Raw genomic sequence first — 18,588 nt, 5'->3', positions numbered from 1 at the left:
ACTTGCAAAAGGAAGATAAATAAATCCTTCGATTCGTATGTTTGATTCATCTTAAGTACCTGTAAATATTACAATTACATTTAACTCCTTACAAAAATTTGAAAAGTCAAGCTGGATTATGTAAATGAAATTATCAATTTTGAATAATTAATCTGTTACTATGGCTCAATTTTGAATAATTCCATTTAACTTAACACGTTATTAAGAAATTAAATACAAGTAGAATATCTACTGACGTTGAAGATGACGCAAATATTTGAGTTGAAACATTTAAAACAAAATTAATAGAAATAAATTAATAGTTTTTACTTGAGTTGATGTGATTAATCATACGGTATTAACTCTTTCAACTGAAATTAACTTGTTTGAAATTATTGGAGATACTGAAAATAGATAATTCGGTACCATTATTAATGCACACAATCAAGAATGAGTAGAAATAATCAATAATAGTCAGACGACTTCGTTAAGTTGTCTCGATAACATTTAAATTAAATTTTCTCGAAAACGAAAACTTGTACGAAATTCTATTTCATATTTTTTATTCATTTTTAAGGGATGAATTTCCCGCTTTTCAGGCGTACCACGAATTTTGTCGCAATCAAAGTTACCGAGGGTCTGACTATTACTCGCTGTTTCTACTTAGAAAATACATACAGGGCTTTAAAAAAATAACGAGTATTTATTAGTAATTATCAATTCAAGATATATGCAACAAAATTTAATAACGATAATAACACGTCTATATTACTACAAAATTGGGGTCAAAGCTGTGACTGTAGGCGCAATGTCAATATTTTTACTAAAATTCACAGGAATATTAGATCCACCGAAGGTTACGTAATATTTATTGTTTGTATTTGGTAGTTGATCGACGATGTATGAGCATTATACAATCTCCGTAAACGATCACCTTTCTGTCGCTCTATTCCCTCAACGAGCAACAATTAAATTACAACCGGTTGACATAAACGCTTTTCGGGCCGAAAACTAGCGCAGCTAAGTGCATCCATTATTGAAAAACGATCAGCTACGAGTACAATGGTTACAAGAACACCGTCAAGTTTACCCCGATTCGAGGATCAATAGACACCACACCTATTCTCCGGGTACACAATAGGAAAGGTCACGGTTTATCTCGGCCACGCTTATTAGCGAATCAAACTTCGGCGCCCGATATTGCACGCTGATCGTTTAAAACGATAGTTCTTTTGCGAACTTTCTAAACGTGACTGGAAACTTCTGCATTCCGTTCGTCACGATATCCCCGAATAAATCGGGAAAGAAACTTCGAGGCCGTTTGTAAAATTGCTCGAATCCTCAGCTTTGATATTGCGCCAACAAATTCAGGGCAATATAAATTGGATAACTTTAATTGATTTATTACGTATCAAAAGAATAGCTGTTTACATAATTAATATAGTATAGCATTATTCTTTAACAATTTATGTTCCGGCACACAATTTATAGGCTTCTTAATTATATTTTCAGGAACCAATTAGCTGTGTTTTTGATTGTCTACGCAGAATGGTCAATTTGAGGAAACGGGTCAATTTTTTGTTATACAAGAAATTAATGATAGCCTGGATTAATATATACTAATATAGAGAATCCGTTTCTGAGTTGTAAACTGTTTCTAATTAGACCGGTAAATAAAGTGTTAATAGAATTATTAATAAAATACATTTGTTTAAAACAAATTATGAAAAAGTAGTTAAAGAAAATATATCGGAATTGAAATATTCCCGTTTCGTTGTTAGTTTAACGATCTTAATCGATTGGAATCAAAGTAAGCACTCTCTTTAAACTAGCTGTAATATCGAGAAATGTCAATATTTTGAAAAATCCTCTGAAAATATAGAGAAGGAGAAGAGAAATTTTCCAACATGGAGAACTAGTGAAATGTCGAGCATTTTTGGAGAAAGATAAAATTTTCCACTGTAAATATAAGACAGCTTGTCGCTTTTACATAGTAAACATCCTTTGTAACAGACTTCAGTTTGCACATTCTGGATATGTCTGTTACATTCATGTAGAATTTATAATTTTCTAGAAAAATATGATTCAATTTGGTACGTCAACCAATTTCTTCCTAACCGAGAAATTGCTATTACACATTGCTATATACTTATTTTTATATTGACGGTCAAACGTCAATTAAGCAATTAATGTGTAATTAATTGTAATGAAATTCAATTGCAACTTCATATTAAGTAAAATTTAATTGTTCCAAATTATTGTACAGATAACAATGAACCAATTGACAGTTTCCTTGAAATTTGTAATGCTTCCTATTACATTTGTTACAAACTAATAAAACTTTCTAAATAATTGATAGTAGTAAGAAATAAAAGAAAATATATTCACGATCAAAATATACATGATTTTGTTTACACTTTATATAATTAAAACTCAGCTTAAAAAAGACCGCATTACACAACTACGGAAAATTACAAAATTTCAGATCATGCGAAAACAATTATCATCACATCGTCATCATTCTCAGAAAGCAGTCAAAATTCGAATTGAGACGAATCGAAAACGAAGGTGATCGAAGAAGTTGAGCTTATTTTTATCGTTGCAAAGCAATCGCATACAGATTTTATCTTCTCTTCTGAATTTAGAGAGAGTGGAAATCTTTCAAGACGAACATTCTCGTGGTTGCTTTGAAGTGGAACGAAAGTGGCTCCAAATGCAACGCGTTCGATTCGAAGCCACGGTAACTCATCGAGCTTTAACGACCTCTCTGGAGACTCAGTTTCCACCGTCGAATAAAGTAATTTAAAAAAAGTCAAGAAGACCCACGCATGTACGCTAATTTTTCCATATTTAAACAGAACTTAAGAAAAAAAAAAACGAAACTTGGATATGTTGTAGCCATTCAAAATATTTGTGCAATTTTTCAATAGATCGGCGCTATTTCATTAATCAACTGAATAATACATCATCGGAAACAATTAACTCTAAATGATGAGTACCATGATGAGTGCCAATTAACAGAGTAATGGCGAGTGGTATTCACATTGGGAACACGATTATGCCTCCAACACACTCGTCAAGAATTTTAGATTGAATAGATAATGTAAACAATTTATTTTCACAAATTTATAATCTGTTTTTAACACAATTTTATTATAAATCTTTATATAATCTATTGTAAATCTATAAAAATTATACTGCACTGATTAAAATTAACTTTGCATTAGATAAATACGCTCGTAGTAACAGCTGTTCGTTTGCCCCTCTGGCATGGTGCCTTCGACATGAAAAAGGTTAAACGAAGAAAAATTGCTGTTCGTCCAAGTAAGATTGGTGGACTTGCCAATAATGCTGACCAGGCAAGTTCTGCCTCAGACGCAAATGGATCTTGACCAAATCTCTGAATATATTTTTCCAAAAAGCAATTTTAAAATATACTAAGAAAGAGAAGAAGAATTCAATATAAAAGAAATTGGAGGTTACGATATAATGAATTATTACTCATTGATAAATAATAAAGTATTATCAACCTCTATTTCGTAGGAAACAAAATATTAAATGTAAATTAAAAAAAAAAATTCATCACAATTATTAGTTTCAATATAATAAGAACTTACTTCCCCTTTAGGAGACTTAAAAAAGTTTCTTTTACTGAGTTATGTGAAACTTTGATTAATTATCTAAAATCTAGATAGTAAATTTCTGGTAGTTTCATTACATTATAAAGAAGCGACTCTTAGCAGTAGCTGTATCATCGCTACGACAGCTACGTCATCAGCATATAAGAGACATGACTTTTCGTTAAAGAATCAACAAAATTAATCCTGATGGTGAAACGTTAAATGAAAATCAATCCGTGTGTTATGACAGATTTTATTGCTTGTATAGCGATTTCAATGATAAATAGCCTGGTTTGCCTGACAAAAGTTATGTACCTGACGGTCATTAATAATTTTATCGTATGAAATAGGGTCACGAGTGACAGAAGTTTAAGAAGCTCTGGTGTGGACAATTTCGAAGCACGCAAGCTTCAGGATCGAAGTGTCGTAAGACGGTTTGCATAACAACTCCATGCTAACATGTTATTCCCTACGAACTAACTTGGGGCCAATCCTATTACCCGGTGCCGCGAAATCGAAAAGACGAGGCATTTAAAGAAAAATAAAAAAGGCGAATGCAGCCAAGGACACGTGGGAAATGAGAAACAGCTTAGATCAGCGTTTTCGCGGAAACGTCTCGTCGCGACACGTTTTTACGAGGAACGAGAACGTGGGAGCTGTTTACCCGCAGGCGCTAAGAAATTTACATGGAATTTCTCTGCACAAACACGAGATCGCGAGTCTCACGGCTGTCGTTTCTCAGCCCGGTTCACTTTCCATCCAGAAAACACTTCCGAGCCGCTGAGAGCTGGACGAAAATTAAAATAAAGTATCGTGAAGTCTGTCGAGTTAAGCAGTGGTAGCAAAAGAAACGGACAGTTGTCAATTGCCGTCACCTCGAGTTACGAAAAAATGAAAAAATAACGTGTCCAAGTAATTAACGTGAACTTGATTATTCAGACTACTAACGAGTAAACGTATTGATATATAAGTTATAGGCTTTCGATTTGTTTATTAATATTTTGATTTAATACTAGTCTACATTTCCAGAATCGCATGAATTATTTACGTAGGATAGAATATATGTAACATAATGAATAGAGATATATTCTTTTTTTTTTTCTATTGCGAAAGAAAAGGTTTAAAAGCATACTTTTACAAGCATGGCTTCTGGAACTGCTATTGTGGTCAGTAAGTATGAATCATAAGATTGTTATAATATTCTTTCTGAGTAAACTGGAGTGTATTTATTTAAAAAACGACAACTTTCTGACCAGATGAAGGCTAACCTTCTTCGAGTCGTTTTGCAGTTAACACAACACTAAAATATTCCATTACTAAAATATGCTAATGGAATAACTACTACTAAAACATTAGACGATGAATACGATCATTGGCATATTTTTTTAGTTTTCTGCTTCAGGAGCTTTTGTACGAATGAAACTTTTTAGAATATTAAGGATTTCTATCTATCTATATTATTATTATATATTTGTGTATTACAAGTACATACTAATATCATGAGATGGAAGTCTTTAATCTTTTATATGTAAATATATATATATACAGGGTGTCCCAAAAATGTTGGAGGTCCTTGAAAGGGATGGTTCGGGGAGTGATTTGAAGCAACTTTTTCCTTAGGGAAAAACGTTTTCTCTAAAGAAAAAGTTTGTAGAGTGACACTCCGAGGTGTGTTCGATTGTTACCCCAAACGAAGGGCTACTGTTCAACGAAATCTTTTGTCGATCGTTCGCGACAGAGATAATCATACGAAAATAATCCATTGTTCGAGACAAATAGTCATTCAATCGTAACAATAGTCCATCGTTCGAGACTAATAGTTAATTGATCGTTGGAATCAGTTATGCAATTTTAATTTAGTGCGTGCGTTGTGCGACACCACAACGTCTCTGTACATTTGCATTGTTTTTAATTGCGTGTCAAAATAATTAAACAACAGGATCAAAAGATTCGCGCCACGTTTTCGTGTACCACAGCGGTGTCGAGACACTGACACGAGACTGAAAAACGTTACCCGAGGCGCGCCCCTTGGATCGTCTGTTCCAGAGATGGTGCAGCTCACATCGATCCAACGATACAGTTCTCTTCATATTTAATAGTTTATGGCGTGCTCGTTCGACATTTCCAGCAACATTTTACCACGGGGATATTAATATTTCAACAACGGGGAACAATGAAAGCCTTGATGCTTCGGTTAATGGGCTTTGAAAACGAGACGCTCAGGTTCTCGTCGCTACAAACAGGCCACCGTAATGTCTTCGCTGTTTTAAATAATAGGAGTGCTGCTTGTGAAACTTGTATGGCTTCCGGGAAGACGTAACATGACGGCGGTAGTTTCTGCGTGGGTAAAGCTGTGGAAGAGATTCGCGTGAATCAACTTTTAATCAAAAGTCTTTATTAGTTTCTAACATTCTCATCGACGATTTATTTTGTTTCTGGTGAAATATTCTGAATCGTATCAATCATTGTTGGTTTTCGAACAAAAATCAGACTGCAACTGGATATATATATGTTATACAAGCATTATAAAAAATATGATATATATTTGCAGCTTATGTGTAATCTAAATATGTACAACAACTTTCAGAGCCGAACAAATATTTACGACACCCAGTCTTTTTTAAACAGCTAGAAATATTTAAATTAATTAATATCATCGTAGCCATTAAAATTCACGAATATATTTCTATTTTGTTAATTGAATCGCATTTACTGAATCTCAAATAACGAGAAACACGCGAAAAAATTCCCTATTCCCTAAAATGTTTCCCTATTCCAAGAAAATAATTCATACCGGAGGCGTTAAGGAGTGCACTTAGGTAACGAGGGCGTTATAATATTAGTAACGATAAATTCAGAAATATTTTCCTTGCCTTTTGAATCCGAACTACGAGGTCGACGAGGAAACACGCGACCAGGGTAAGGGACGGGAGCAATTGTGAGGGAATAAACTGTAACAATTGTAGCGCGCAACAAAACTTGAGATTGCAATTTAGCGGCGAATATTGAAAACTCGGTGCAGAGAATCGCAGTTTCTCCGTACGACTGCCGCAGCGTTCTGGTAAATACGTTGAACCCTATCGTTAAAGAGCTCTCGTGCGAAAAATCCGGGTCGCGATGAATTTCAATAAAAGCTGTAACAGGCTGTCTCTGGAGGTTGCGAAATTATCGCGAGCTAACACTTTTGCAAAATTCGTTCTACCCTTTGCTGAAATCAACGACATTTCATTATTGCAATATTATTTCGAAATGCGCAAATTAATATCAATATTAAGAGTATCCATACGTAATGTCGTTTTTAATACCTTACAAAATTTGATTTTATTTAAGAATTAACACAGTTTTCATCTGGAATATAATATCCATCGTCATCGATATTCTTCACCAATCTGACATTTTGTAGACAAGCTTTCTGTTTTCTTTTTGTAAAATCAGAATGAGTTTGTAGCGAAATCGCAATACTCGCAACAGCTACATGCAATAACACCGAAGAGAACTTAGAAGATAAAAGAAAAGAGAGAATTTATTGTATGAAAAGTATTTCCTTCCTCGTAGCTCAATACCAAAACGACAAGCAGGAACATTAGATGACTTAATGAATTAATTAATGAATGTAGGTTGTTGGCCAGTTCAACAGTGCCAGAACTTTGTTTCCAACTGTGTAACTTTGATTGTTTCAGTTTCGAAGTATGGTCTCTCGGTAATAATTGAGTTCCTTAATTAGAACTTCCATTCATGCATGTTAAATAAATAACAGATACACGTGAAGAGCATTTCAACCATTGCAGTCGGTTCGTTTTCAAGTGAATAAAATTTCAATTTTCTACAACGTTATTGAAATTACATTAGCGACAGGCTAATATCGGTACCATTAATTCGTTAATTCATTTACTTAAAATGCGTAACTTATTATTAGACCGCGGAAGTTTGTGCAAAATAAAATTTTCGCGAAGGTGCCTACAAAAATTGAACTTAAATAGGAATATATTTTATTCTGCAATTATTATAATATGAATTTTACCTTCAATCTGTTTTATATTCTCGCATATTGTTTGCATTTTGTACGTTCTTACGCATTCAAATCTCCTATAAATGCATAAAGATCCGCAGTCTACTTATTATACAAAGTTATTGCACTACTGCTTACTTATTACTAGCTTATTTCCATTCTTCTTATCATCGTCTTACACGACTCCTGCATTGTTTTAATACTATTTGCAGTATCTCTTACTTCTCATCTATTAGGATCCGCTGTCCTCTCCCCCCTAGCTCGGGTACCTCGGGATTGCTAATCTCGTACTGTACCTACAAAACACCGCTACAGCCTCTGAGGTCTAACACCAGTACCTAATAAATATTAAAATTCCCATTATTAATGGGATTGACACCGGTCATCAAAGTGTTCATACCGTTGATTACTCAAGCGATGGTTCAAGTTCGAGTGAAGCTAGCTCCGTTCTGCAAAATGTGCGTAAAGGTGCAAGATCCATATCAAGCAGCGAGGATGCTGATGTAGCAGAAGATGAATGGAATTACACAGAAAATATTGTAAATATAAAATAATTTACTCAAGCTCCGGATATCCATTAGTTTTACCAAGATTGGAATCAAAAAATCCAAAATGTTCCGAAATATTTCATGTTTTACAGAACTGTTAAATTACTACCTTTTAATGTTATTTAATTGTTCTCCGTTAGCATTATATATGAACCCGATTAAATGTTACATAAAAATCCAAGTTTCAAAATAAAATGTACACTTTCTCAGCTTCCACTCACTGTTCAGTTGAGCGAAATTAGATAGTATTTTTTTGTACACATTAAGTTCCGTTTTATTTGTTTGTCGAGGGGTTAACCAAGTATTGTTAAAAATACTCTACGAAATAATAACTAGCATCCTTCTTAGCCCTGCGCCAGACACCAAAAAGTCCTCCGAAGTTTTTCTCATAAAATCTCAGATTCTACTGGCGATTTACGTGCAAGTTCGCAATAATATCCATGAATCGGGGTTCGGAGGAGGTCCTTGGGATAGTTTGGTCAACATTCATCGTGGCGACGTTACCTAGACTTGGTTCCCGACGAAGCGAGGATTAAGGATGAGCGACTGATGTAAACAGAGGCTGATTTACGAGGATTTGCTAGCCACGGTGCTGCAGATCTTGCGCGCCAGGCTTTCCGCCTTCGGGACAGCCATCTTGCGAGTAAACAATTAGAAAGATGGACGCGCTGGATCGACGGAAGGATGTGGATTATTGCGAGGGGAAACTTGAGACGCGTCTTACCTTCGCATCGCGTTTCCCGTACAACGCTATAAGAGGGCTGAACTTTAAGCTCTGTGAGTCGATCACAAGTTCAGAAACTGTACGAAAAATTTCACAAATTTTTAACCCCTTGACATATAAATAAAACGGAACTCGATGCGTCCAAAAAATACTATTTAATTTCGCTCAACTGAACAGTGATGCGGAAGCTGTGAATGAGTATACATTTTATTTTGAAATTTCGATTTTTATATAACATTTAATCGGGCTGATATATAATGCTAATGAAGAACAAATAAATAACATCGCAGAATAATAATTCAATAGTTGTGTAAAGTATGAAATATTTCGAAACATTTTGGAATATGTAAAGGAACTAGACATTCCTTGCACTGCCATGTTGTTTCACTTCTTATATTAGTTTTTACGCACACGCGGCATCTATTTGTAGAAAATTCCTTTTTATTAGTCGAGGGGTACATGTTGAGGACAATTTGACCAATGCTTGGCCTGAAGCCGAGTCGAGTATAAGAGGATATTTTTAAACAATTCATTCGACGAATTTAAAAATTTTATCCACTTGCGCGGGGCTCTGGACTTGGTTTCGTTACTGGATTTCGATATACATATATATGTATATGTTGACTTTCTATGGTCAGCCAAGCTGTATGAGCGTACTACTCGAGGGGCGTATATACACATTCTTCGCGGTCAAAAGATTAAAATACATGTGTCTTTTTCCAATTAGGAATTAGAATAATATATAAATGCACAAACGACAATTCATTCAAGCTTTTTTCTAGAGGATATATTTCTTGATTTTGTATAGAATTAGCACAATTTTACAGAATCTGAAAAAAACTGGCGTAAATGTAAGTTCAATGAATAAGAAATATATAAAGAAAATCAGCTTTTGTTGATACGTAGGAATAAATCCAAAAAGATGAAATTGTGTTTGATTAAAAAACAAAATCTTAAAGTCTCTGTGGAAGAACTCTTTATAGGGTCGAATATCCTGACAACCATCGGTAAACGGGTGAAACTGAAGTTTTCTACGGAGCGCCAAAGCATTTATTTTCTTCGAAAACACGATTTTGAATTTTAGATGAGAAAAGACACATCGTAATAGGTGGACTTCGAACGACTATTAAGGGATTTATAAAGGGGATCCGTAGCAAATGGATATGGAGATTCAGCGTGGGCGTGAGATCATCGAATTGAACGACTCGGTTACGTTAGATCGTGTAAAATTATTCCTGTCCTAATCGTCCTTCCTGCGTAATGAAAAATTCAACTGAACATTAATATACTTGGTATACAACCCTTGAACTATACATGTATATACCCATAATGACGAAAAATATTCTAAATAGTGAATAGAACTTTCGCTGCGTTGCATGAATCGAATGTAAACGAAATCTTGATTTGATTATTCTTGTTCATTTTTGTTATTTATATATTTTATCTAACGCCTTTATTAAACTTGTTACAAAAGAAGGAAAAAGATAATACGAGGAAGAATGAAATAAAACGTAGAATGTATAATAATTATGGGAAATGAAAGCCTGGAAGACACGATTATATAAATCTAATCACAGACTCATTATTTTCCAGCAGATAATTTGTTGAAAAGATCTGAGCGTGTCAAAATTATTCTTCTCGCAAACTAAATTAAAGAAATTAGCTTATAAATTATTCTTTTGTTCTACCCATAATGATAAAAGATACTGCGTTTTAATTAAATTCATAATTAGTCCTATCTACCGTATTTTTTTTGTTATTTCGGTGTCACATCTTTAAATCTCTAGTCTTTGAAAAAATTCAACTAATGTTATTATGCCATTGCCCAGGAATCCATATAGTAAAAAAATGTCAATACAAAATTCATAGAAAAATTAATAAAATCTTCTATTCGAAATATGAAGCACTAATTCGTTTTATGGTACTACAATTTTCATTAATCGTAATTTCACAAAATTGTCGATAATGGACACAAATATCTTTGTGACTTACTTACTGAATTATTTTCATGTAACAAAAGAAATAGGATGCAGGAATGTTTCTTTCATTATCTATTATTTTTTATTATCAAAATATTTTATCATCAAGAATCTAGACGACAAAAAAAAAATCAAAGTAATGGGTCGCAAAATGTTTTCCAAAATGAGATCTACGATTATGTTTTTTTCATAAAATACAAATGGCACGGAATATATATCCCATTTCTTTATCTTAGAATTAGATGAAAGTACACAATATAATTACAACTGAACGTGAAAGATTTATTATTAAAGAATAAAATTCTGAAACCTTTTTCGAAAAATATTTCACCACTTCATGATAATAGTTTCGCAAAATTGTGGACGTATCTGAACAGAACCAACAATAATCAGCGAATGCTTAACAGATTGGAATACGACGTTTAGAGAACGCTTTCGCAATTCGATTAATAAGTGCGCTCGGATTGGCTAATATCGTGACAACGGGATGAGGAAGTCAACGCGAATCTCGAATGACTTAAATAATCGAATTGTTTCACGGGATGCCGTTTAATCGGCGGCGAATCATTCAGGGAATTTCGCGTTCCGGTCGAAGCCCTGCCGCGTCCTCGAACACTGTGGACCGCAGAAACTATTCAGGACGAGTTTCACCAGCAACCATATCGGACTGGGGTGGAAATTAATGGAATACTTGCCAGGACAGAGCACTCAGTGGCTGGCATACGCTGAGACATTCCGCGTGATATCACAGACGTCAACTTATTTCTGAGAAATCAATCATCCTTACTGGACATCCGAAAGGAAGAAACGTGACCAATTTGACTGGTTCGTATCTGTAATCGACCGTGATTTTTTTTCTTTATTTTTCTAAAGTACCCTTCGTTCCCGAATAAAAGTCAAATTGATTCATACGAAAATTCGCAACATCGTTGATTCGACAGATAACTACACTGCGGAGCATAACTATAGCACCACTTATATTTTGAAATCGTTCGGTCTTTTCAGTGGAAACGAAAAAAGATCAATCGTACGAGTTGAAACGATACGATAAATAATGCGTTTAATATTAATCTTTTCAAAGTTGCTCTTATATGCGACGTGAGACAATCGAAATAGCGATTTTTAATTATTCCACAATTATAGGATCGATATAAATAATCGAATTTTGTTAGCTTTAAAGTTGTGGACAAACTCTAATTCTCTAATCTGGTCTAGAGCGTCAATTTATAGTTCTTTTAGAGGAGTGTTTTTTTAATTAAATATTAAGAATTTTTTATAAAGGGTTGTGAACACATACTTATTCACCTTTTAAGAACATATACAATTTTTTTGCAAATAAAAATAATGAAAATTATACGTAGTATAAGTGATCTTGTACAGTTGCAGGGATTCTGCTTATTTGAAAAGAAAAAATCAAGAAACATCTTCGTTAATATTAGCGTCGCTATGGCTCAAACGATTGCAAAATTCACAATCTAAAACTTATACAAAACCATAATCGGATGTTTTTATTTAATGACCAATTGAGAAACAAAATGATGTACATACATAATGTAACTGAAAATGTCGCGTCGCTATTTCGTAGTTGTATGGATAGTTAAGATTTTTACTGTCCTTCTTTGACTTGGCTATCCTCAATAAAGCTGTGTAAATAAAAATCCGGTTTATATTTAAATGACCCTCATATATCATATACATGTCAACAATAGAGTGCAGTGGGTTGAACTTGAGTTACCATAGCCAAAATAATAAATATCCTTTATTGTTTACCGCTCTACAAATTTGCAATGTTTCATCAGTATTTGAAACGGAGGAGAAGTATTTTATGGATGTACCGTGTGATTGACAGAAGTTTATCCGATATAGACTTCGGGTCTCCATTAAATCGACGAGCGAAGGAAGACCGTAATAGTTTATGCTACTGTACTACGGTGCAGATTTGTAGGCAGTCAGAGTAAATTCATGAAATAATGTGAGTGATATCTTTGAATTGTGTACAGTCAGTTCACTTTGAATGACAAGTGTTTGAAACAGAGCAGACAAGATCGTGCGAATGTTTAGTCTAGAGGTTCAAGCAGTATATAGCAAAAATAAAGGAAATTGTGCAAAGATAACAGGTATATGGAATCAAGACTGTTTTGATCAGTTTTGTCACTAATGGGTCTATTCAGGATTATACGGAAAAAGTCTGATAATACCGTTTTTATTTTCGATGAAACTATGTATGTAATATTTTTAGAACGAAAGTAATGACAATATTTTAGGATGTGTCTTATAAGTCCTGTATGTCCTATGTCAAAGAATTGTTAATATGAAATCAATTTGATTTTGAAACACAGTAAGCATTCTTTAAAGGTACATATTTAAAGAACACTGCAATCATGATTGTATTCTGAAATAGAAATCTTAATTAATGTACTTAATGAAACTTTATTATTTCCCTTGCATTTCCAATATGTCCAACTGATTATTATTGCATTTCATCAGAAATGAAAATTGGATTATCAAGCTTCTTTATAGACAAAAATTAATGGTACATGTAAATTAAATGTAATCTTTACAAAATAAAGAATGTTTCTGACTATTTTTGGCTCATATGAATATCTACAATATTATTTATACAGAGTTTATGAAAATATATACGAGAAGAAGAAATACTAATATTTATGACGTTCCTTGAATTAACATTAGTTCAAACTATAAGGTTCAAATTAACGGTTCCGATTTAAACAAAACACCTTGATGATAGTAAGGAATAATAATATAGCTTATAGTAGTTTTTCAAAGTATACAAAATACAAAGTGACTTGCAGTAAATGTTCTTAATTTAGTGATTAAACGTATTAATATCACGATAATAATACGACATATATAATTATGATTCCTCGAATCTGTACTACTTTCATTCAGGACACAGGCTCTGCGATGATTTTTTGTCAATCGCTGTTGGTAAATATTTCAATAAGTGATTCTATTGGCCGAAATAAGACAAAAATCATGAATAAAGAAACTGTATGTGAGTCTTTTCATTATTACAGTTGTTATTCTCTAAATATACAAGACAAATCTTAAAAATTTCGTTGAATGGTTCTTCATTACAAAAGCAAAGAGAAAAAATTCATTTATGCCACTATTATTACTACTCTTTAGGATTACGAGTTATATAAAGCGTTTTTCAAAATTTGTATAAATGACGAATACGCATCAGAAAAAATTAATTACGTAAGATAACCGTCATTATCCATGGATGGATTTTGCTCCAAATAATATCGGGTCTTTAAGTATGAATGCAAAACATTTACGTATACATTCAACAAACATTTTTGTATAACAGACAAAATGTAACCAGGAGATTTAAAAACTTATCGTTTTGTAAATAAATTGTCGTAAAATGTTCTACGATTACGATACTTAATGACAGTTCTTTATAGGCCGAAAAGTACAGAATCCGCAAACGTAATTTTGTCATTCTTGACGTTCGCTTCATTTTGGTCCATAGAATTACCTCATAAAATATTTACCATGAAGGTAAACAGGCTATATATTGGCTTTGCTCGTTAACTTCCCCCAAAAAGGTAGTATCATACCAATACACGCCATCTTGCATACTTGCTCGAGTAAAACGATACTAAAATCTTTATTAATATCCTCCTCTTTCGAACATGGTTGTTAGACTTCCCCAGCACGTCTGTTAACTAACAAAACAGAACGCCATTCAGCGAATTCATTCTGCGCATACGTGCTCAAGCATGCACATCCGGGCAGCTGCCAAGCAGTCTCAGAAATTTCACTTTCCACTCTTCTCTCTCCTCTCGAAAAGCCATTAACAATCGACGAAATCAAAATTTACGCACAGTCGACGAATGTAAAAGCATCCACTCCGACACATGAAAAACGACGACGTAGGGATTACAGGCAGCTGCCGATGCTAAAAATTGCAGAACTCAGATATGTCCGATACGTTCACCGAGAATGCTTTATTTGTTATCTATTTTCGGCACAGCAATCGTTTTACTGGGACAGAAATACGACGAGTATTAACTCCTCGGATCCAACAGTTAAAACGCCTCAGAAGGATAGCTGCGGTTGATTAACCCTTTGACTGCAGGACGATCTTTGCTAGAAATTCCAAGTGACGTAGAGGTCTGAATTTAAAAAAAAACGTATCAGTTTATAGGAAATGATAAGACGGAACTTTTTTATAATTACAGTTTATTCGTAAGATGTTTAGTCTCCAAAATAGAAATTAAGAACGTAGAAGACCATTTTTCTATGAATTCGATTACATTTGAAATGGAGAAAATGAAAGCATGGTCAGTTGACAATTACTTATTTGTCGACATATTAAAAAATATTACCTCATAGAGGATGATAAGACGAAACTTTTATATATTTACAGTTTGTTCATAGGACGTTTAGTTCCAGAGATAAGAATGAAAAATCTTAGAAGACCTTTTTCCTGAAATTCAATTTTTGCAATGAACTTTTAACTTTTCAATTTTTATTTTCGAAACTGAACGTCCTATGAATAAACTGTAAATATAAAAAAGATTCTTCTCATCATCCCCCATAAGCTGATATTTTTTCTAAATTAATTTAACGAATACAAACATTTCTCGGAGCTTATTTCTCGAGGGCGTATATGTACAACAATTAACAAGTTGAAAATATGCTTCTTACATATTTTAATTGTTTATTCAATTCAGAATGTACACGTAAAGTTGTACAATTTTCGTATTTAAAAAGGTAATGAAGACACAAAGTATTCTTTCTATCGAAAATTTGAATAGTACAAACTTTACGAATCTAATTTGTACCAACTTTTATTATATACATTTTTACAAAAAAAAAAAAAATGTACGGATTACCGTGATATTTTACATTACACGGTATATACAACATAGCGATATAAATGGTAAATTCTATGGTCTTGGCAAATATATTGTGATGTCACGCAGCACAGATTTTAATCTACCTATCCAATATCTACGCCTCACGTGTCGTTCCAAACAGCACTAGCCGTTTTCCCGTGGCGCAGTAACAAAGAACACGCGAAATTGCATTTTATTTGTCTAGTACAGAGTTTCTCAAACTGGGGTGTGCACATCCCTGGATTCGCGAGTTCTCCAAAAGAAAACAAGACATATTATACGTATAGAGAAACAAAAACAATGTTCTTATAAAAAACACACAATAAATACTTATTCACGTAATGAGATCAAAAATAAAAATAGAAAAGGAATAGAAAGTAATAAACTTTGTTGAATTTTTCGTTTTGTTCTTTTGGCACAGTAACCAAGCTTTTGTAATGTCATTCAATACGAAAAAAAAAATTAATTTATTATGAAATAATATTAAAATATTCCAGAATGAGTACATTGCTGCTGTAAATTAATTTACTAAACTACGTGAAGATCTAAACTATTCTAGGTCGAATGAGAATGTTTAAAATAGAAACACATTTTTTTTCAATCTCGTTTTCAATTGTACTAAAAAGCTAGTAATTTAATTCTAATCTCGTGGCGAGGGGGTGGTTCTCTAGAAGTATTTCTGTGCCAATGAAATTCGAGGAAAGGTGAGGTTTGAGAAATCCTGATCTAGAAGATTATGGGCACAAAAGCTGAAGTCTTTGAATTTGTTTTTCAAATCGATCGTCGTTGTCTCCTTTCTTCGCATCGAAAAGCAAGGTCCGTGACGCGAATGACAGAAATGTAACAAACTACTGTAAATTCTCGAACAACATCGAATTAGTCCATTCCCACGGACGGAATTAGAATGCATCGTGGATTTCATGGAATATTTTCACAACCCTACGTTCGAATCCTTTCGTGCTCACTCACCGAGAGAGTATCAGACGTTTATTTAACGTCGCTCCAAAGCGCTATTCTTGCGATTTTCGGACTCACGTACGTACAACTTCCACTTCGAAATGAAGTGGAACCGCGGAGCTTTTTAAGCTAACCCAATTTACCAAGAATTCCACGTTGATTGAGCCAAACGACCATTGAATTTAGCATGCTCTACTTTACATCGAACTACGAACGCGAAAACAGTCCTCGTTCGATGGAAAAAAAAGAGAGACTCTGATTAGAAAAAAACCTCTAGAATGGGTTGAACTTTTATCTGACAATCAGAAACTTACATTTTATGGAGGTTGTCGAACAACTTCCGCGCGTAATACACAAGTTCTGAAATAAAAAAATTAAAGAGAGTGAATTTCTATGGCAAACAAATTCAAATAAAACGAAAAGAAACATCGAATTTGCGTTTGTTTAGTATCCAAAGGTTACCTTTCCAACGCAGAAAATAAAGCAAATGAAGTGAACACGATAAAAAGTTTCCGAACCTTATTGTAATGATTATTTGATTTTTTATACATTAAAAGCTGTATAATAATACTTATATAGGGCGTTTTTTAATACGTGGACCTTTTTCAGGGTGTAATTTCTTCACACCAATACGAATCGAAAAGTTCTTTACCAATTTGCGAACTGCGGCTTCGTTATCGAGATTTAAACAGTTGAAATTTGCAGGTATGACTTCCGACAAGCGATTTTTAGGCCCAATCGTTGAACAAAGTGAAAAAATGTACCAAATTTTTGTCTTACTTTTCACGTAGAATCACATTTAGCTCGAGTGTACTGCGGATTACGGTCTACCCTGTATAATAGGATTTATTCCTCAACAATACACCCCCGTTCATAAATATGTGGACACTTTCTACGTTAAATGTATAGTTACACCGTGAATAATTCCTAGAAAATTGTTTGTTACCATATTCTGATTCGGATGTGTATTTAATAACACTTAATAATATTAAAGTTTTGAGTGATATGGTAAGTCTCGCAGAGGAACTATGGGATCGTTTAGAAACAACATTTGGAAAACATTTGTGACGAGATATTACAAAGTAGAGGGAGTGATATTATTTCAGATACAACGAAGAAATGACTAGTTATGTAGATTAATAACTTACCTATCAAGATTTCTAACAGAAATGTTAACACACGGTGGATACATTAACGAAAAGAAAATTGAATTGCTTTTTTCTTATTACTAATGAAACATAGCAACACAAATGATCTTTACTAATAGATTCGTAACTTTATTTAGATACTAATTCCAATCAAGGAAGTGTTCACATACTTTTCAGTGGCAGTGTACGTAGTCTTTACCGACTCGCAAATAATTAATTTGTGTGACTACTGCGATTACGAACTAAGTCAAACTAAAAACAGATGTTTGGCATGGCATTTACCGGAATTGAACGTCGTCAAAGTTCCAGACTAAGTCCTCATCAAATTTTAATACCGAACTAAGGCGCTTAGGAACACATCCAGACAGGTTCGGAACCGTAGGACAAACCGCTTTGCTATACCTCGCCGCAGAATTCCAGGAAGATCAGCGTGCTTCGCAAATATACGGCGTGCGAGGATTCAAACTGAATCGGGTCGAGGGTCTTTCGATGAAAATTGATTGTAGCAGTGCGGTTAAGAAAACAAATCGACGAGAATATCCTGTATTCCGATCGAAATCTCATGAATCCGACAAACTACTTTAGCGAACTATACCTTGTACACGTGGCTTTCGGTGTTGAGGATCTATTGATAAGAACTGGAAGAATAAAACGAGTGTTGGGTCTTGGGACGAGTTGTTTACAACTTGCACGTTTTCAGCGTTCTGTAAAAAAGCAATCGTCCTTACTCGCGCCATAAAAGAGGAAATTTTA

General features: G+C 33.9%; 1 protein-coding gene across 3 annotated transcripts in view; it reads right to left on the bottom strand.

Moving 5' to 3' along the window:
- Nucleotides 1-18,588, bottom strand: part of LOC128891842 (ankyrin repeat and fibronectin type-III domain-containing protein 1) — a 201,110-nt gene that overhangs the window by 164,758 nt on the left and 17,764 nt on the right. Inside the window, exon 2 of one of the 3 annotated variants that reach the window (XM_054151698.1) lies at nucleotides 17,002-17,047. The exons of the other annotated variants lie outside the window; for them this stretch is intronic. The gene's annotated coding sequence lies outside the window, so the exon portion shown is untranslated. The remainder of the gene's footprint in view (nucleotides 1-17,001; nucleotides 17,048-18,588) is intronic. 3 annotated transcript variants of the gene reach the window in all.

The sequence above is a fragment of the Hylaeus anthracinus genome, unplaced genomic scaffold, assembly GCF_026225885.1.
Source record: "Hylaeus anthracinus isolate JK02 unplaced genomic scaffold, UHH_iyHylAnth1.0_haploid 12002, whole genome shotgun sequence".
NCBI lineage: Eukaryota > Metazoa > Arthropoda > Insecta > Hymenoptera > Colletidae > Hylaeus > Hylaeus anthracinus.
This window is presented reverse-complemented; position numbering and strand designations above follow the sequence as displayed.